The sequence below is a fragment of the Oryctolagus cuniculus genome, chromosome 6, assembly GCF_964237555.1.
Source record: "Oryctolagus cuniculus chromosome 6, mOryCun1.1, whole genome shotgun sequence".
Lineage (NCBI taxonomy): Eukaryota > Metazoa > Chordata > Mammalia > Lagomorpha > Leporidae > Oryctolagus > Oryctolagus cuniculus.
The window spans coordinates 160,274,425-160,295,282 of record NC_091437.1 but is presented as its reverse complement, the minus strand read 5'-3'; the positions used below and the strand labels follow the sequence as shown (position 1 = coordinate 160,295,282).

At 48.1% G+C, this 20,858-nt stretch overlaps 1 long non-coding RNA gene across 36 annotated transcripts in view; it reads left to right on the top strand.

Moving 5' to 3' along the window:
* Positions 1 to 18,806, top strand: part of LOC103348141 (sterile alpha motif domain-containing protein 1) — a 115,549-nt gene extending 96,743 nt beyond the window's left edge. For 25 of the 36 annotated variants that reach the window (XR_011389597.1, XR_011389574.1, XR_011389599.1 and 22 more), the window contains 3 exons: positions 1,990 to 2,115; positions 9,818 to 9,900; positions 10,576 to 18,806. This is a non-coding gene — a long non-coding RNA (sterile alpha motif domain-containing protein 1). Of the gene's footprint in view, positions 1 to 1,989; positions 2,116 to 3,523; positions 6,128 to 9,817; positions 9,901 to 10,575 lie in introns of those variants that run through there. The other 11 variants (XR_011389598.1, XR_011389600.1, XR_011389577.1 and 8 more) reach the window with 3 other exon arrangements.
* The last annotated feature ends 2,052 nt before the right edge of the window (positions 18,807 to 20,858 follow it).

Here is a 20,858-nt window from a genome sequence, read left to right as displayed (position 1 = left end):
ATTATCAGATACTCAATCATATTTATTATTAGCAGTAAACACTTAATCCTATTGACATGATCAGTTTAACAATCAATCCCAGCTATATGATCACTTTAAAACTTAATCCTATCTATATATGTTCACTTTAAAATTTAAGATGTTACTTTCACCATGCAGCCGAAGGGGATTTGTGAGCTTTTAAACTGTACCCTTAGAAGTAAGTCTGTAGGAAAGCATGCAGGGCTATCCAGCTTTATAGTTTTCTTTGTAGGACCCGAGAAGATAAGAACAGACATAGCTCCTCAGGAGCTTAATTATCCTCAAGCATTTGACACGGATACGTGTGACTAAGCGACTTCTGTTCTGCATTACAAATCAAGTTTTGAAATGTCATTAACACTAAGAGACCCATTTATCAGCCTTGTTGCACCATTTCCCAACCCATAGGTAGGCCATACAGTATTGCAAAGAGTGACCATCCTTTCCTTAGTAATATCACCTAGCTTAAGGGCCTCCCAATTTTTAAGTATAGATCCTACGGGCGTCTCCAAGGGAGCAGATGTAGAGCTGGCCATAGTTAAATCATCTCATAACCTGAGAGACAAAAGGTAAATAGGGCTAAGCTTGGGCTCAGTTATATCTCCGAACATGTGCCTTAACAAGTAATCTGACATCCCAGAGTTCCTATACCTACTATAGAGTTTAATATAATATAGTTTAATACATATGTTATTTATATAAGTTACATACATTATACATATTATGTGTATCACATATATATCATATGTAATGCATATGTGCTACATACATTTATGCCGTGTATATATGTATATGTATTATATACACACACATATATAAGAAGGGGGTGAATCTATAGATGTATATGTATTGTATACACACACACATATATAAGGGGGTGGGTCAAGCGCAGGGCTATTTAAAACACCTGGGCAGAGCCGCAAAACAGGCCGAGCTTTAACCCACTGCACCACAGTGATGGCTCCCTACCTCATTTAATTTTTACAGAAACCTTGTGTTTAGCTGTTTTGGTTCTGAAGGAGAAGGCTACACAGCCACACACAAGTTTTACAAGGCAGAGTTGACTCTGGGAGCCCAGTTCTGGATACTCCGCATTTACTGAGTGCCTGTGGTTTGTCTGGGATTGTGTGATACAGCAGGCCTCTTCAGAAGAGGCACAAGGCCTATGCCAAACGAGGGTCAAAGAGCCACTGAGCTCATTATAGAGACCGTATTTCAAATTCTCTGTCTCCGCTTCTCTCTGTTTTATGACGAAGTATGGCAGGTGACACTTAGGATCCTTTTCTGTCCTCCCTCTACAAACTCTTCCAGGCACTGCTCTGCATGGCAGTGGGAGGAGCCAAAGGAGAGGCACCCTGGTGGAGAGGGGTGTGACAGAGGCTCACTCAGCTTCACTTGCAATCGCAAGAGCCCTTTAAGCCAGGGCTGCGCAGCCTCACTGGTGAGGTATGGGAAGGTTGCTGAGGGAGGAGAATCAAGCTTGAGCAAAGGAGAGTGAGTGTCAGCTGCCCCTGAAAACTGTGGTCTGTAAAGGGAGGGAGAGGACAAGCATTGTGGGTGTCTGGCGGGGGGGGGGGGGGTGTTGCTTTTTATTTTAATTTTATTTATTTGAAAGAGAGATCTCATCTGCCAGTTCTCTTCCCCAGATGCCTGCAATAGCTGGGGCTGGACGAGACCGAAGTCAGGAACTCAATCTAGGTCTCCCATGTCGGGTGGTAGGGACCCTACTACCTGAGCCATCACCCACTGCTTCCCAAGCTGTATGTACATTAGTGGGGAGCTGAACATGGGAATGACGCCGAGACTGAAACCCAGGCATGGTATATGGGATATGGTGTCCCTAAGCAGGTTCTTAACCATTGCACCAAACCCTGACACTGGGCTTTGAATGAGTGCAGCTTGCTCTGGGGAAAGTTGGGTCATGTTGATGGCATCCAGCTCAGCCCATTTCTCTCTTTGTCTTCTCAGGTCTAGCTTCAGACGATGGCCAGGCCCGCTTCTGGGGATTTAAAGCTTCAGGCAGCCCACTCCATCCCAAGCCCCCTGCTGCCTTCACAGTCTGCCTCCCAGGGCCACTTGATTCCTCTTTGCAAGGTCAGCGCTGGTTGCAGCCCACACGAGGCAGTCAGTCCTCGTGTGAGCACATCTCTCAGGGTCATTCTCCCTTTTTACCTGCCTCTGTTGTTGTGACCCATTCTAATCACTCATGTAACTGTGGTTTTAGAGTGCTGGTCTGGGACAGCTCTTGCTGCTGTCCTGTTTTTGGTCTGTGTCTCAGCCTTTCCCTGTCAATTCTCTTCCCCCTGGCCCAATCCTCACTTCCAGGCTGATGTGCTGATCCTTCTGAGACCCTTTGCTCCCAAGGTATCTGTCCCTGGGAATCATATAGCACTTTTTCTTGGACCCCACTCTCACGCCCTTGATCAACACATGAGAGCCTGTGTTCAGACCATTTGGGTCGCACCCCAACCTCAGACCTCCCGTCAGCACTCAGCTGGAGCAGAGTCTGCACACCCTGTTCCCATATTCTGAGTCTCTTTCAGTTCTCAGCCGCCCTCATTCTGCTTCTGCTGCTAGGACCTGTGTAAGTCTCGAACGTTAGAAAAAAAAAAAACAGCTTTTACAGAGTAATAAAAGAGATACTTTTTTGAAAATCACATTAATATAATAAGGAGATAAAATTAAATGATCATCTTGGTTGGTGCAGAAAAGACATTAGATGAAATCCAATGTCTAGGGGCCGGTGCTGTGGCTCACTTTTTTAATCCTCCGTCTGTGGCACCGGCATCCCATATGGGCACCGGGTTCTAGTCCCGGTTGCTCCTCTTCCAGTCCAACTCTCTGCTGTGGCCCGGGAAGGCAATGGAGGATGGCCCAAGTGCTTGGGCGCCTGTACCCGCATCAAAGACCAGGAAGAAGTACCCGGCTCCTGGCTGCAGATCGGTGTAGCTCCGGCTGTGGTGGCCATTTGGGGGGTGAACCAACGGAGGGAAGACCTTTCTCTCTGTCTCTCTCTCTCTCACTGTCTAACTCTATTCTGTCAAATAAGTTAAAAAATTTAAAAAAAAAAGAAATACAATGTCTATCTCCTTTGAAGTTAGAAAGAAACTTCCTCAATTCAGTAAAGCAAAACCTTCAACAAATCTCGCACTAAGTGGCAAAATATTAGGAGCTCTCCCTCTGATGCATCTGTTAATTAGCTTGATTTAGTCATTCTACATGTATGCATATTTCAAAACAACATGTTGTAAATAATAAACCTGTTCTGTTTTATCTGATTATTTAAATAAATAAATAAATAATGCTTAAGAAGAGATCTCCCATTGAGATTGGGAGCAAATCTGTACTTCTAGTCAGTATTGTACTGGTGATACTAGCCAGTGAAGTAAAGAAGACAGAGTAGGGACCGGCACTATGGCATAGTGGATAAAGCCACTGCCTGCAATGCCCGCATCCCATGTGGGTGCCGGTTCAAGTCCTGGATGCTCCACTTCTGATCCAGCTCTCTGCTATGGCCTGGAAAGCAGTAGAAGATGGCCCAAGTCTTTGGACCCCTGCATGCATGTGGGAGACCTGGAAGAAGCTCCTGGCTTTGGATCAGCTCAGCTCCGGCCGTTGCGGTCAACTGGGGAGTGAACCAGGGGATGGAAGACCTCTCTCTCTCTCTGCCTCTCCTTCTTTCTCTGTGTAACTCTTTCAAATAAATAAATAAATCTTTCAAAAGAAGAAGAAGACAGAGTAATTGGAAGGGGAAAAATCTTGTCTTTTTCCACAAATGCTATTATGTGTACATAAAAAAAAAAGAATCTATAGCTAAGCTCTTAGTGATAACAAAAATAATCAGTATGCAAAAATCATTGCATTTCTGTATTCCAAAAAGAAGCAAAATAGAATTTAAGATATCAAGCATGTACAGTTTAAGAAGTATCAATTACTCAGAAATAAGTCTATACAAAGATGTCCAAGGCTTCTAAAGGTAAAAATTAAAACTTACTGAGATATTAAAGACTAAGAGCAGCTATACCATGTTCATGGATTAGAAATACCATGTTCTTTCTTTCTAATGTCAATTTCTCCCTTTCAGTGCAGTCCCAATCAAAATCCCAGTAGGTTTTATTTTGTTGTACTTGATAAGCTGCTTTTTGAAGAAAAAAATATAGGAAGACTTATTTTATCAGATATCATGTTGTATATTATAGTATTTCAATTTTCAAGAGAGTGTAGCTTTTCACAAATATACCAGTTTTCAAAAATATACCAATGAAACAGAAAGCAAGCCTAGATACAGATCTCCTGCACATGGAGTTGACTTATGACAGAAGTGGCTGTAGGCACATGGCAGTGTTTTCAACAAATAATAATGGGACAATTAAATGTCCACACTGGAAAAATTGTGAATATAGGCCTTTCTAACACTGTATGAAAAATCAGTTTCAAGTGGGTTAAACACTGCTTGGTCTTTGTGTCAATGTCCCCTAAGATTCTTTTATGCTGGAAACCAGTATCCTGTGTGATACTGTTGATTAGAGAGCCACTGGGAGGTGATGCATCCTGAGGACTCCAAGCTCACAAGTGAGATTAGATTAGTCCCTTATGAAAGAGGCTCCAGTGAGCTCCCTTGCCCCCTTCAACACATAAGGACACAGAGGCACTTCCCACGGGGAGCAGGCCCTCACCAGACACTGAATCTGTTGACCTTGATCTTAAACTGTGAGCAATGAATTTTGATTGTTTCTAATTACCCCATTTAAGGTATTTTATTGTAACAGCTGAATTAACCAAGATGAAGAGCTAATAAGAAAGGGTAAATACTAAGCTTTCAGAAGGTCATGAAGAGAATATCTTAATAATATCGGGGCTAGATATTTTAAATAGAATTTAAAATACTAAGCATAAAAGAAAAGCAGTAAATTAGGTTACATTAAAAATTAAAATTTCTGTTCATCAGCAGATAGTATAAAAAGTTCAAACACAAGCCACTGAGTAGAACATGTTTGTTTTATATGTTAAAAATGTATCAGTATTTCTGTATTTAATATATTTTATATAATACATATTTAATATGTAATTTAAAAGATTGGTATTTAGAATATTGCAGAATATTAAACATAAAAGAGAAGATGTGGACAACCTGATGGGGGAAGAATGGGCAAACACTTAAACATGCATCTCACAGGAAGACAAGTCCAAGTGAAAGAGCGTGCGAAGACACTCAGTCTCGCTGTTAATCGGGGGAGTACAAATCCAAACCAGAATGGGGTTCAGCCACACACCCAGGTGCCTGGTGACAATCAGAAAAACTGGCAGGGGCACATGTTGGCTGGGACCTGGAGGTTTAGGAACAACCCTGATGACAAGGAGATTCAGAAACTCACAGCCCCAGTGTAAGAATGTGAATCCAGGGACTTGCTATGAGAAATGTTGTTGCTTTGCCTGGTAGAGTTTAATGTTTCACATTCCTCAGAGACATGCAGACTCCTGTGCACACAGAAAGAGGTAAAAGAATGTTCAAAGCAGCATTGTTCATAATTACCAAAACCAGGAACAAGCAACATGGTATATCCATATGGAGGGTTACTATGCAGCAAAAAAATTATTTCAGTTACATGCATAAACCCAGTCACAGAATAATACAGTAGAGCTCCGTGGTTAAATGAGAAATGGGCCAAAGGAATATTTGTATGTGGTTTAGGGATGCATCTACAGGTAACAAGACCACAGTGAAAGCAGAGAAAGGATTGCTATACCAGGAAAGGGGCTACTCTAGGACAGAGGGGAGTTTTACTGGCAAATAGCACACAGAGTGCTTCTGTGATGCCCTGAATATCTGGTTCCTGGCCAGTGGGGGTGGGTGTCAATCACCTGCGTGTTCACTCAGCAGGCATCCGACACACCATAGATACAGGTGTGGCTGCATAATAGATTTTAAATTTAAAAAATACTTAGAAATTACCAAAACCCCAGATAATTCTGAGAGTTAATGAATATTTGATATTATGAGATGGACAGTTCTAACTATCTGAACAAGCTATGCACATTTATTATCAAATAAGCTTTGATTCATATTATCTGCATTTCATTAATTCTGTACTTCATCGAGACCAAAGCCCAGGTGATCATCAGTCAGCACCAGAGACCAAAGAAGCTTCACATTAATTTACAGCTCTTTTGGTCCATTCAAATCTTAATTGGATGATAATGCCTTCATTATAATAAAAAAGGAATTAAAAACACAGAATTAGATTGTCCCAAAACAAGGACAAAGGAAACAAGTGGCTTAGATGCCTTCATGGCCAACCTGAAGGTCATGGTTGACCTGAATTTGTCCTTCACTGCTGCGGGCTCCATAAGTGTATTTCATAAGCATGATACATTTGCCTGTAATTTGGAAGTAAACTGTAGTAGTTAGAAAATGGTATTAGAACCCCTGATGTGGTGTTTTGGTATAATATAGTAGTTTTTTTATCTGTTAGGAAAAATATTCATACAAGTCAATTATTAATATAAATAAGATTTCAGAAAGGATGCTTAAACTGCCTCCAAACAATCTAAAGAGTTTTAGAGAGAAAGTATACTCAAGGAGCAAACTAGAACAGCATCAATCCCTGACAAAACATCAAGCTATGAGTCTTAGCAGCTGGATTGTGATCGTGTATAATGACTGCAAATCAGCATGGTGTTTCTAGGGACAGATTATTTATCATTAATGTCATTTCTGTTTTAAGGGAATTACTAGGTCATGAATAAAGAGAATGTCACAGACATGTCTCAGCTTTCACAAAGTATGAATGCTAGTTCAACTAAGGGATTAATAGATTTTCTTTTTTAAGATTTATTTATTTATTTGAAAGTCACAGTTACACAGCGATAGAAAGAGAGGCAGAGAGAGACAGAAGTCTTCCATCCACTGGTTCACTCCCCAGCTGGCTGCAATGGCTGGAGCTGTGCCTATCCGAAGCCAGGAGCCAGGAGCTTCTCCCAGGTCTTCCACGCGGGTGCAGAGGCCCAAGGACTTGGGCCATCTTCTACTGCTTTCCCAGGCCATAGCAGAGAGCTGGATCGGAAGTGGAGTAGCTGGGTCTCGAACTGGTGCCCATATAAGATGCCGGCACTGCAGACAGTGGCCCTACCCACTACACCACAGCACCAGCCCCAGGATTAATAGTTTTTTAAACTGGCAGGTTATGGAATTTGTCGTGTCAAATTCAAAGCACTCTGTTTTTCAGTCTGTCATACAGCCGATTGATATCTGGATGAAGAAATAAAAACCTTAGTTATCAGCTACACAGATGACCCAGAACTGATAGGAACACAGATACACTGAACTGCAGACTCACAAGGATTTGAGCATGTTTCAAAAGAGGTCTGAAACGAGAAGAGAGAGAAAGAGTGCAGCAACCCAAATTCAGGATTGGCAGACTCTGGATTGGCATCATTTTGGTTGAAAAAGATCCAAAGCTTTAGTCAAAAAATCTAAACATGTGCCAAGTATGTGATGGGACCATTTAGAAAGCTCGTGTGAACAAGTGTAGTGCCCCTATCAAGTGGGCAATGGGCTTGCAGTGTCTGGACACAGCAGAAACGCTCTTCAACACAGACTCTCCTGTTTTGGGAAGAGAGTGATACATCGGAGAGATCAGAGGGCAAGTAGGAATACCAGTGATCTGGAGATAAGTCACGTGAGGAATGGCAAGAAGACCCAGGAAGAGTCAGTCTTAGGAGGAACCAGGAGGACATTGCTTTCATTGATTGGCTGGCCACTTCCCAATGTGCAGTGAAGAGCACAGTTAGGATGAAATTCATAAAATGAGAAATTTCGAATTAAGAAAGAATTTCTCCAGTCAAGGTGCATGAAACCTAGGAGGGGCTTCTTTGTAAAGTATTGGGCTCCTTGAGGTAGCAGTACATCCGTGTTAATCCCTGGAAAATGTTTCCATCACCTGGGAAGAGGGTGGATGGTGAGAGGACGCAGGGAGACACTGAGAAACACTACATTTAAGAAGCAGCCAGAGGGGCCGGCGGTGTGGCTCAGCAGGCCAGACTGCAGCTCGCAACATCAGCATCCCACGTGGGAGTGCTGCTTCGAGTCCTGGCCGTTCTGCTTCCGATCCAGCTCCCTGCTGCTGTGCCTGGGAAGGCAGCAGATGAGGGTCTGAGTATTTGTGCCCCTGCCACTCATACGGGAGACCCAGAAGCAATTCCTGGCTCTTGGCTCAGGCCTGGTTGTTGCAGCCATTTGGGGAGTGAACCAGCAGATGGAAGATTCTCCCTTCCTCCCCTTTCCTGTCTCTCTGTCACTCTACCTTCAAATAAATAAATAGATAGATAGATGATAGGTAGATAACCCAGCAGAGCCAACTGAGGTAGAGCAGCCCACGAGTAGAAGGGAAATGAGAGGACAGGCATTTGGTCCTGTGATGGAGACCCCTTAGGATACCCATGTCCCGTATCAGAGTCCCAGCTCCGCTTCCAGTGCCAGCTTCCTGCTAACACACACCCTGGGAAGCAGCTGGTGATGGCCCAAGTAGTTGGGTCCCTGCCAAACACCTGGGAGATTCTGATTGAGTTGCAAGTGTATGGAAGATCTCTCTTGACTCTCTGCCTTTGAAATAAAAAAGTACACAGGAATTTTAAAGAGGAAACAAAAATGTGGACAAAGAACAATGGAGTGGCAGTTATTCCCAATACAGCCAAGAAGGCAAGTGGTTTGCAGTCTCAGGAACGTGTTCATTTGGTTTGATGACAAGGTGGGTGACTCTGAGCCAGTGCTGTTTCCTAGGAGTGTTGGGCAGAAGCCAGAGTGAGGGGACTTACGGGGCAGCTTGAGAGGAAGTAAGGGGATAGGATCGTTGTTTCCAGCACTTTGTGAAGGTAGAGGGTATGGAGGAGAGGAGAAAGATGAGTGGAAGCTCCAGTTTTAGTGTGAAAACGTGAGCACATTGAATTCTGATGAGAAGGGGTCAGTGGAGGTGGACAGACTCTGGGTTACAAGTGTAAATCACAGATTTACATTAAAAACTCTCTGAGGGGCTGGGGTTGTGGTGCATCAGGCTCAGCTGCTGCCTGCAATGCGGGCATCCCCTGTGGGAAACAGTTCGAGTCCCTGCTGCTCTACCTATGATCAACTGCGGCTGATAGCCTGGGAAAGCAACAGAAGGTGGCCAAGTCCTTGAACCCCTGCCACTCATGTGGGAGTCCTGGATGGAGTTCCAGGCTCCTGGCTTCGACCTGACCCTGCCCCAGCAGTTGTGGCCATTTGGGAGGTGAACCAGCAGATGGGAGATATTCTCTCTCTCTCTCTCTCTCTCTCCCTTCCTCTGCCTTTTCTTCTCTTTAACTCTGCCTTTCAATAAATAAATAAATCTTAAAAAAAAAAAAAAACTCTCCCTAGCTCCTGCCATTCCTAAGGACCTGGCTCTGCTGGTTATTGTAGAGGGAGAAAGGTTACACATCAAGTTTAATGAGTTTCCAGTCTATTCTTAGAAAACTCCAAAGTTGTGTTAACAAATTGGATTTGCTAGATAAAATACCATAGCCCCTTTCATCTGATGTTAGTTGTTACCCGACATTGTTCTACTAATTGGCTTCCTGGAGCTAGCCAGTTGGCTGCACTGAGGGCCCTTAAACGGCTGCCCACGTGGCCCCCCAGCCCTCTGGACGGGCGAGCGCGTGAGCTCCGTGAGCGAGTCCTGGGAAGCTGGAGGCCAGAGGTCCTTGAAGAGGACAGAACACTTCATGATCCGGAGGCCCGAGGCCAAATCCCATGCGAGGGCCCTTGTGCTTTGTTTTTCTACAGGTTGACCTATGGTGGAAAGGCCTTGGGACAAAGCCCCACTTATGTAGCTTTTGGACAGGATACACAGGACCAACGTGGAGAAGGTCAGGTGTTCTGAGCTTGGAGGGCACTCCAGACTCTGCAGTAACGCTCTGTTTGCTGTTGAGTTCCTAATCTAATCTTTAACTTTTGCAGCTTTGTATTCATGCTTTCTGTCATTTGACCAACTAGGGATTGTTCAAGGACCTGCCGCAGGTCCAGTGCCAGGCTTTGGGTAGCACGTTTCGCTGTAATGATAGTGCTCATTCCGACTTCATACAGGCATCTAGCACTGGGGATCTGTCTCTGGGCTCCCCTGAGCTAAGTTCAGATGCCTCTTCCCAGAGATCCTGTCTCACCCACTCTCCCTTGGAGGGATTGGGCACCTGCCGTTTGAAGTGGGCTTTCCCTTAGATGAGGACTGAGTGCTCACTGTTTGATGGGAGAAAATCCCAGAAAACATTGGCAAGGGAGCGGGGCAGTGAGGAGGAGGAGGAGTCCCTGAAGGCAGCAGGACTGAGCAAGTCACCAGAGGGGTAACTGGCACTGGGCCCCTGGGGAAATTCTGGGGGGTACGGAGGATGTTCACCCCCAAAACCAGCCCACCCATAAGTCGACTGCTGCTTGGGAGGGAAGCAAAACCCCAGGCAAAGAGACACAGGTCCCTCCAGTTGGGGGCTGGGGTGGCAGCCTCCATCCCATTGCTCTGTAATGACCTGTCTCCTCCTTTGTCCCGCCAGGGCCCAAGACCTGGGCTGTGAGCTCCTTCAGGGCAGAGGCTGTATCTGTGTGTCCGCATCCACTCACACACTGCGGTTTCTGAGACCCAGAAGACGGAAGAATGCATGAACCTGGCCCTCCCAACCCCATTTTACAGATGGAGAAACCAAGGCTCGGAGAGGGGCTATGAGCTGCTCTAGGTTCTGAAGCTAACTAACTAGTAGCACACCGGGATCTCCCAAATCCAAGTCCTGTTATTCTCATTACAGCTGCCTGAACTTTTCTTCTGCATTCCTTACCCCCCTACCCTGGCTTAAGGTCACGCACAAGGACATGCATTTGGGCACACACACACACACACACACACACGTATCTACACAACCATTTACTCGGAGCTGTAGATGTTTGTTCTTTCTTCTTTCTTTCCACCAGCCGAAGATAAGGTTGAATTGGTGAAAATGTGTCAGTGTTCCTCTGATATTTAAAAAGTTGCAAACCCAGTCATAGTTATCCATTTCTAGGTGGTTTGAAATGGTCCCAGGTGGATTTCACAATACAAGGGTCCTTTGATAGGTTCAAGGCAAATGGACTTAAAAGATGACTTTATTTTGATGTGAAAAAATATTGAAATCCATGCGTAGTTTTTTCTTGACTCAAGCCGTCCATGAGAGTCTTGAAGACTCCCTGTATAAAAGGAAGGAAGGGAGAGTGGCTTCAGTTCTGTCGCCTTCACGCTCTCTGTCGACTCTGCACTCCGAGTTGAGCCCGTCTTCTGTCCGTGGAAGGTGCTGCTGATGGAGGTGTCTCCCAGCAGCCTCGGCTGTGGTGTCCCCTCGCTGTCTGGTGCGGAACTCCTGAAGCCTGCTCCTGAGTGCAGGCCCCAGGCCTCCACAGAGCCCTGCCATTGCTCCCTGCTCTGCAGCCACGCGGGGCTCCATGCTGACTGCCCCGGACCTCCACAGAGCCCTGCCATTGCTCCCCGCTCTGCAGCCACGCGGGGCTCCATGCTGACTGCCCCAGTGCCTTTGCATGTGCTGTCCCCGCTGTGCAGCATGCAGTCCCTCTGCTGCTTCCTCAGCTCCAGGGACCCTTCCTGGGGGCTCCTGCCCTCCACACCCCCGCAGCCTCCCAGTATTTCTTACTTGCTCACAGGCACATAGCTTTATTCTAGTTTGAAAGTGCACTCTCATTTATTAGAATTGTTGGGGTTTTTGATGGGACAGCCTCCTCCTTTGGCTGTGCAGCCCCCATCCCACGTCACCCCTTTAATGGACTTCAGTCCCAACATCCTGGGTCCACGGGGCCTTGGTCTCCCCTCTGCCCTCCTTTAGGCCTGCCCCTCTTTGGAGCGGAGGCCCTGCACCCTGAAATGGCTGCAAAGCGCATTCCCCGGCACTCTCAGGAGGCAGTCAGTAATGCCGGGCGTTACCCCTTTGTTAGTTCTACTATTTAAAAAAGCTGGACTTGTGCTATAGTTGGCATGACTCAAGGCTCAGTGCTCAATGTGTTGTAGCGTCCGAGAGTCAGCTTTACTTTGATGGCAATGACATAATGATGTCCTCGTGATGTACAGGCTCATCATGCATCTTATCTCTACTGGAGGCCTCGTGAGTGAGGTGTCGATTTCATTTTATAACAAACAGACAGACAAAACCCCATTCCTCAGTTACAATGGGTCCTCAGTACTCCAGCTCCAGAATCAGAAAATGCAAGGGTATATAAACTAACTGGACTAAACTAAATGAACTAAAATGGCAAACACATATCCACATACTTGCAAAAAAAAAAAAAAAGAAAAAAAGAAAACAATTAGAACTGCTGTTATTATGGATAGTCCAATGTTTTTTAAAAATTTTGAATTTTAGTAGGTAAAGTGAGTTTGGTTGTTGTGTGATATTTGGCCAAAACGTCCCGGTTTAGATCTATACATCTGCAGAAGGCGGGGGGAAACACTGTGTTTGTCAAAAGGAAGCCTTCCTTTGATGGGGCCTGGGAGTGGCTCTGGCCCGGCTTCCGGCTACAGTGCTGTCTCCCCACGGCCACTTGCTGGACAGTTTGTGAGAGGTTTGTTTGGCAATCACCCCTATGTAAAGGGTCACAGGGCCCTTTCAGGCTCTGACGAAAGCCTGGGTGCCTTCTCCCAAGGCGAACAGCCATAGCAACAAAGTTTTGTATATGGTTTGGGGACACTCATACAACCCCCCAGCGTGAACCCACACCAACAAAACAGAACAAAACGAAAACAAACTGTTGCCGTAAAGTCTCTCCCGCAGTGCTGGGGGAGGGTCACAAAGGCCCAGCCCGCAGTGACGTTGGCATGTGAAGGGGCCCAAGCTGGACAGCTCGCCCCTATAAATCAAAGGAAGAACAGGTGACGGGCAGACTGGCACCCACGTGACCCTCTCCCGCCAACACGCGCTCAGCACACAGTGCTCAGCACACAGCAGGTGTGGTTTCACGCGCTTGGCTGCTGAGCTCCTGACCAATTCAAGAAAGAGCAGAAAGGAATGGAGGCAGCCGGCTGATCTGATAAGAGGATCCGGTGACAGCTGGCTCCCCTATCCCTAATGCCCGCGACGGCAGCTGCTGCGCCACTCAGTCTCTGTTGGAAAATGTCTTCCCGTCCAGGCAATAGCCGCGTGCCAGCACCCCTGAGCTCCCAGTGTGCTCCCCAAACACACAGTGTTCTTCCATGCTCCACCCCTGCCCCTAGTACAAACTTGTTCTGCAAGACCCGGCTCGGGTTTCCACTCCTCTGAGCCTCCGCCTGACTTCTGAGCTGAGTTCAGCTGCTCCCTCCTGTGCCTGCCTGGCCCCATGCCTGGCCCTCTGGCATGGTGCCAGCCACACCGCTCCACAAGTATTTGTCCACACATTCTGTTCCCCACCAAGATGACCAAGATCAGCTGCCGCACGGTGTCTGGCACACAATGATTGCTTTACTTAGTAGTGTGAGATGCTCGTGTACAGTCAACCCGCTGGAAGAAGGTGACTGATACGATGATACAGGACAGAGGTGCTCTGGGGGAGGCAGCAGCATCCACAAAACCTCCTTTCCTAAAAATAAAGCCTGGTCACAAAGGCATGGGAGCAGCCTGAAATGCTGGGAGTAGCCCAGTGTGGCAGGTGCAGCCTGAAGCAGGGCAGGGGTAGTGGTCCTGGCGGGCCTAAATTCCCAGAGGATGGAGGCTGAACAACAGAAAACAGCCTGGTGGTGAACGTCCCGAGGGGCATCCTGCAGGAGCAGAGGGCCTTCTCCACACCTGTCATGGGGGTGTCAGGCATCCATACAGGGATCTCGTGGGCCACGTGCACCTCACAGACCTGATGCACACATGGTTTCTGGCTTTACTTTTCATTGAGCCTCATGGCCTTGAATCGAGAGGGCCTTTGAGGAGCAGGTGGGGCAGCAGAATGAAACTGGCCCAGGATATCAGCCAAGTCCTGGACAGAGGGAAGGAGGTTCCATGACTCACACCACTGAGTCCCAACAGAAACGAGTACCGCCATGGCGACCTACCAGAGATGAGACACAGGTGGACAACAGGGTGTCCCACAGAGGGACAACCAGTGGACCCAGTGTTGCTTCCACCCTTGCACAACCCCCTTTTCTGGTTACAGCCCTTCTCAGCCTCAGTTTCCCTATCAGTTAGAGGAAGGCATTAGAGGGCTTTGCATATGTGTTCTACCCATGTTCTATTTGTTGGAGTAAATCCTACACATTAAGCCCAGTAGGTCCGGAAGGTAAAGTAGAAGGGGCAGTGAGCAGGTGCCATCCCCTCCCCAGCCTTACTGCCCCCAGAGAAGGAAGATCTGCAGGGAACCCAATCTAGAAAGCACTGGACGGATTCGTAGTTAGGGTTCCCAAGCTCCAATGACCCCCAAAGCCAAACGGCTGACCTGGGAAGGTGTCATTGGCCCACGTGGGCCATGGTGGCCTGGGGGGCTCTAGGACAGGGAGCCCCAGGAGAAGTCACGGGAGCACAGCTGGCTTCCAGCAGACACAGGAACACAGGCCCTGCTCCCAGACCGGATTTTTCTGATGAAGCCAGAAATCCAGATATTTTGTCCCCTGTGAACTTGACTCATTTTTAATGCATTATGAGACTATTTTTAGAACGGTTTTAGGCTGACAGAGGATTCTCATATATCTCCTCTTCTTGCCCTCACAAATCCCCCTATTATGAACATCCTACGTGATCAGTGCTGTGCGTTCATTAGAACGGCTGGATCCATACTGTCAAATTGTGACCAACCAGAGTCCATGGCTCACATGTGGTGAATGGTCTGTAGATGCTGACAAATGTGGACCGCCATGTATGCCCGTGGGGACACCATCCCACACAGCAGGCTCACTGCCCCTCAAACCCTGTGTGCTGGTCCCTTCTCTCTGCCCTCCACCAACTCTGGCCACCACGCGTCTTTTCTCTGGCTTCTTACTTTTTGCTGAAAGTCAAAACATCGTAAGTCAAACATGCATTGAATCCGGCCAATGTGTAGACCATCACAGCTCAGCTCCCCGGCACCTGCTTCCGGTGACTGCAGGCTGACGGGGAGCTGCACTCGATGCAGCGTTGCCAGGAGGATCGAATGCACACAGCTAGCCCAACTCGGAATCCGAAGTTCGGTGGCCACTGAGCGCGGCTTGCTTTTGCACCATCGGAGAGCTGCAGCTAAGTGCAGTCGTCGCTAAGTCCGGGCCTGTCTGTAGTGGGTGCTGTGCAGCATGTTGCCTCTCAGACTGGCTCCTTTCACTTAGCGGTGTGCATTCCTCCCACCAGGGCATGGGGGAGGGGAGGGCATGGCTTCTCCTGTCCCCTCTGGACTGGCTCTGGGACCACCAGCCCCTCTGCCTCAGCCAGCCCCTTGTCTCTTCCCCACGCCCGGGCCTGCCGCAGAGAGACGAGCCACAGCAAAAGGCCCACGGAGCCCTCCTGTGTCCCAGCTGTGTCTGGGGCCAGTGCTCACCCAGAGGCAGCTGGTACAACCTAATAAAAGTTAGCAGCCCTGGTGGGGGCAGCAGGAGCCAGTGATAACTGGATAACATGTCCTGGAGTGGGGCTTACAGTTTATTTCTATACACATGCAGTGTTCATGTAAGAAACATCATACTTGCATGATGGAGGCAACCGAGGTACATGGGTCCAGGACTGGACGGACCTGGGCTCAAAGGCGGCTGCCGGGGTACAGGGTCCCAGCTGGGTGTGTGCCGTCTCTGAGCCCCAGCTTTCTCACCGACCAAAGCAAACACAGCCATTGCCACTTGGGGGTCTGTGACTGCCTTGCACAAAGGACATGCTCGCTATGTATGAGTGCCCTTTCCCTACTGGGCACTGGAGGCCTGGATCTCGGTCCCAGTTTTGCTGGTGTCTGATTGTGTGACCTGGGACCAGTCGTTGAGTCACAGTACCTGCCCCCACCCCTATGTATTTTTAAACTTCTCATTGAGAACCTTTGTTTTTTTCAATAGAAAAAATTTTTTATTTATGTACTCAGAAAGCACACATATCATAGCATCTTTAATGGATTTACAAAAACTGGACACCCTGTGTACTCCAGCTGTTTTTGCAAGTAACATCGTTTTGTAGCCCAGCCCTGCCCATTTATTTCTGGATCTGTCTGCATCTACCTCTGCTTGTGCACCACATGGACAAAACAGAGCCATTGAAACGGAGAGTGCATGACCGCAAGGCATCCAGCAAAAGCCTCCCGCCCCTTCCCGGTAGCGGTTCGCGGTGTGCACATAGTAAAATCGCGTTATGCGTTCTGTCGGGGAGCAGTTGGGTAGTTTCGACTCTGGGGCTATCCTGAGTAATCTGCTTGGATCGTACCGTGGGTGAAATGTGCATATTCATTTCTGGTGAGTCTTCTGGGCCCAGAACCGTTAGAGCACAGGGAAGGTGTGAATTCAGCCTAATTTTTAAATGGTCAGTTTTCTAGAGTGACGGTGCCATCATCGCGTCCCCCACAACAGGGTCTGGGAGCTAGCCTGGCTCCGTCCCCTTTCAGCACCTGAGATGGCCTGTGTTTCTCTCTGCAGCTGCTTCTCTGCCCCGTGTTCATGGGTGCTTTTCTCCTCTCCACGCGATTTCTGTTTGGGCACCTCCACTGCTCCACAGGGCCCCCACTTCAGCTCTGGAGACTTCGATCACTTAGGAAGCGCTTCTTCTTAGCCTGGCTCCTGAATTATTTATGGATCCATGCTTCTCTTCCCACTAAATGTTGTCGTCTCCAGGAAAAGGAACCACACATTTCCATTTCTCTAAAGTCCCTGGGAAGACATGGATTTGCACGTCTTCAGCATCGGAGTGGCCTGGTGAACGTGCTAAGCTTCTCTGGGCTTCAGTCTCCCCCATCTGTAAAATGAGAGGCTTCACTTAAAATTTAAAATGTTTTAAAGTCTTTTGATCTCCAGCACTCTGTGCCAAATGATGTGGTGGGGAGACTGGGAGAGATGCCCACACACAACTGTAAATAATGGACCACCCGCTCCCAAACGTCCTTGTGAACCTCAACTAGCCCTCTGCTGGAACAGAGACATTTATCCATTCACATTCTCCTTCTAACACATACAAGGGTGCTTCCAAAAGTTCGTGGAACTTTGTCTTAAAAAGGCAAGACATTTTGAAGCCTGTGCATAGTTTTTCCCAAAATACGCAGTTTTCATGAACGTTTGAAGTCCCCGCGTAGTTCCCAGGCACCAAGAGCATTCCCAGCACTGCCCTAGGAATGTGGGATGACCATGCTAGAACAGGTACCCCATCGTGATAGACAGCTCTGGCGGGAGAGGGGCAAGGAGGCTGGACTGTGGGCCTGGGAATCCTGGCACATCCACGGGAGCTTGTAACCGCCACGTGCATCTGAGAAAGGCGAGAGTCGTGGGAAATGTCGACCCCATGGAACATCATGGGAAGCTGTGGGATGAGTGGGTGACCAGGGAAGGGAGTGGGCTTTGCCACGTCGTGGGAGGGAGGGGTTGGCCTGGGGCATTGCTGCCTTCAGAGATGCAGACCGGACAGATGTGACCCTCAGCATTCTCAGGCCTGACTTTGTTTGCAACCAGACTTCTGGGCAGTGTGTAAGGACCAAGGGACAGGCTGCTCTGAGACCTCTTGAACTTAACTGACCCCAACAACTGTCAAAATGCGAAGATGAGGTGGAGAAAATGAAGGGACTAAGCCGATCTGTGAGACGTCAGCTTCGAATATGTGAAAAGGAAACCAGCCAGCAAGTATGAATTTACTGAAGCCCCACCCCCAGCCACGGGATGAACCCTGTCATCCCTGTTTTACAGAGTGAAACTGAAACACACAACGTTTGGGCGCTTCCGCAGGGCCAGCTTCTAAGACGAGCCAGGATTACAAACTCGGGCAGAGGAGCCTCAGACCACGACGCTTCCGCAGGTGCGATGCCAGGGAGCTGTGGCCGTGGGAGACCCCTCACCTGCAGGTCAGAACGGGGCTCTGGCAGCTCGGCCCACGTTAGGATGGATGAAATCCCAAAGGGGCTCTACTTCATCTACCCTCTTCTAATTTTACAAAGTGCCTGGGATTGGATGTCCCAGAGCCAAGGGTTCATTAATGCCAATTATAGTGCAACAACCATGCCACAGGCCAGAACCAGCATCAACACAGCAGTAAGAAGTCATCCCACGAGGGCAGGAGAGCTCCCGGGGAGCAGGACGCAGTCACGTGGGAAGGAAGGGATTGTCACTGTGCACTGAGTGTAACTTGCCCGGGTCTCAGAGCCAAACTTGAAGCCGAATCAGTCTCACGAGGAAGTCTGGGGTTTGTAGACATCTTTCTCTACACCAAACCCAGTATGTAGATGGTGTAAGTATGTGTCAGTCAAGCATGGCGCCGGCCGGCTGTTTAGAAGGCAAAGGATGGCCAGCGCCACGGCTCACTAGGCTAATCCTCCGCCTTGCGGGTTCTAGTCCCGGTCAGGGCGCCGGATTCTGTCCCGGTTGCCCCTCTTCCAGGCCAGCTCTCTGCTGTGGCCAGGGAGTGCAGTGGAGGATGGCCCAAGTGCTTGGGCCCTGCACCCCATGGGAGACCAGGATAAGTACCTGGTTCCTGCCATCAGATCAGCGCAGTGCGCCGGCCGCAGCTTGCCGGCCTCGGCAGCCACTGGAGGGTGAACCAATGGCAAAAGGAAGACCTTTCTCTCTGTCTCTCTCTCTCTCTCACTGTCCACTCTACCTGTAAAAAAATAAAAAAAATAATAAAAAATAAAAAAAAAAGAAGGCAAAGGACGGTGTGTGTGGTGGTTTGTACTACTGTCCCAAGATGCCACCCCGCCCCGTCGGTTCACTGTTGCTGTGCAGCTGCTCATCTTCTCCCCCCAGAACCCAGTGTGGCTTCTCTGCCCCTGGACTCTGAATGTGATCATGGAACTTGCTTTGGCCAGTGGGACGGTAGGAGAGCTTGAGAAAGCACTGGACGTTTCTGTTCAGCTCCTCGGTTGCTGCTTCCATCGCCACTCAGAGGACGGGCCGAGGGAAGTCACGTCCGGGGGGGACATGGAGCCCACTTAAAAGCGGAGTTGCCACTGCTAAGGGGCCCCGCCAAGGGCGGAGTTCCCTTTCAATCCGCACCTGCGTGAGCAGGCCTCCCAGAGCCCAGCCCAGATGGTCCAGCCTCAGCCCAGCCCAGGCCCGGGAGCTACAACAATGAGTAGTTTCTGTGTTAAGCCACCGAGCGCCGTGCTGGGCAGTTTGTCTGTAACACAGGTGGATTCAGCTGGTCTTGGGCACCTCTTTCTCAAAGTCCAGCCAAGCAATGTTGGCGTCTTGGCCATTTCACTGGGTGAACATAAGTAGCGCAGCTACCTCTCCATGGTGCAACCCACACTCCTTAGCCAAAACTTCAGTGCACGGAGCATGTTCGTGAAAGCAAGTTTGAAACGTGGCCAAAAGGATCTTTTTTTCCCTTATTTTTATCATGTGCCCACACAATTTTGGTTAAACCCATGTCCTAGGGGCTGGCTATGTGGTGTAGAAGGTAAAGCTACCACCTGCAGCACCGCCATATCATATGGGCACTGGTTTGAGTCCTGGCTGCTCCACTTCAAATCCAGCTCCCTGCTAATGTGCCTGGGAAAGCAGTGGGAGATGGCCCAAGTTCTTGGGTCCCTGTACCCACATGGGAGACCTAGATGAAGCTCCTGGCTCCTGGCTTCAGCCTGGCCCAGCCCTGGCCATTGCAGCCATTTGGGGAATGAACCAGTGAATAGAAGATCTCTCTCTCTCTTTCTCTGCCTCTGTCTCTCTGTAATCTGCCTTTCAAATAAATAAATCAATCTTAAAAACAAAAATGAAAAGCCGTGTCCTGAATTTGCTGTGATAGGCTGCGTAAGGTCTGTTTTCTGCATTTGTTTGGGCATGTCTATAAAGTATAGACTGTCTTTCTTTTTAAAAATATTTATTTAAGACTGGCATTGTGGCATAGTGGGTTAAGCAGCCACCTGTGATGCTGGCATCCCATGTGGGTGCAGGTTCGAGTCCCAGCTGCCCTACTTCTGACCCAGCTCCCTGCTAATGTGCCTGGGAAAGCAGTGGAAGACAGCCTTGGCCCCTGTACCCACGTGAGACCCTTCTCCTTCTTTGTAAACTCTGCCTTTCAAATAAATAAATTTTAATTTTTTAAAATTTATTTAAAAATGAGAGTTAGAGAGAGAGATCTTCCATCTACTGGTTCACTCCCCAAATGGCTGCAACAGCCAGGGCTAGACTAGACTGAAGCCTGGAGTCAGGAGCTTCTTCTAAGTCTCCCATGTGAGTACAGAGGCCCAAGCACTTGGGCCATCTTCTGTTGCTTTCCCAGGTGCATTAGCAGAGAGCTGGATCAGAAGTGGAGCAGCTGGGATTTGAACAGGCACCCATATGGGATGCCGGTGTTGCAGGTGGTGGCTTAACTTGCTACACCACAATGTCGGCCCTATGTTTTCTTTTCCTATAACACAATTCTCCTAAGAAGAATATTCAACAATTGTTTTAAACTTTTGAATATGATAATTAGTGTGTCACATGTTGCTATAATTTCAAAACTGAAAATACTTATCTATTTTATTTCATCCCTCATTTTTTTAAAAAAAAAAAACTAGAACTAACAGGTAAATGAAAAAATTGAATTAATTCTAAAAATTCAAGGAACTAGAGGTATGCTGTTATTTATAACTTTTTCAGCATAGGCACTTTGATGTGTATGTGCACAGGTTGATTTTAATATAGGGGCCAGTGCTGTGGCATAGAAGGTTAAGCCTTTGCCTGCAACGCTGGCATCCCGTGTGGGCCCCCATTCAG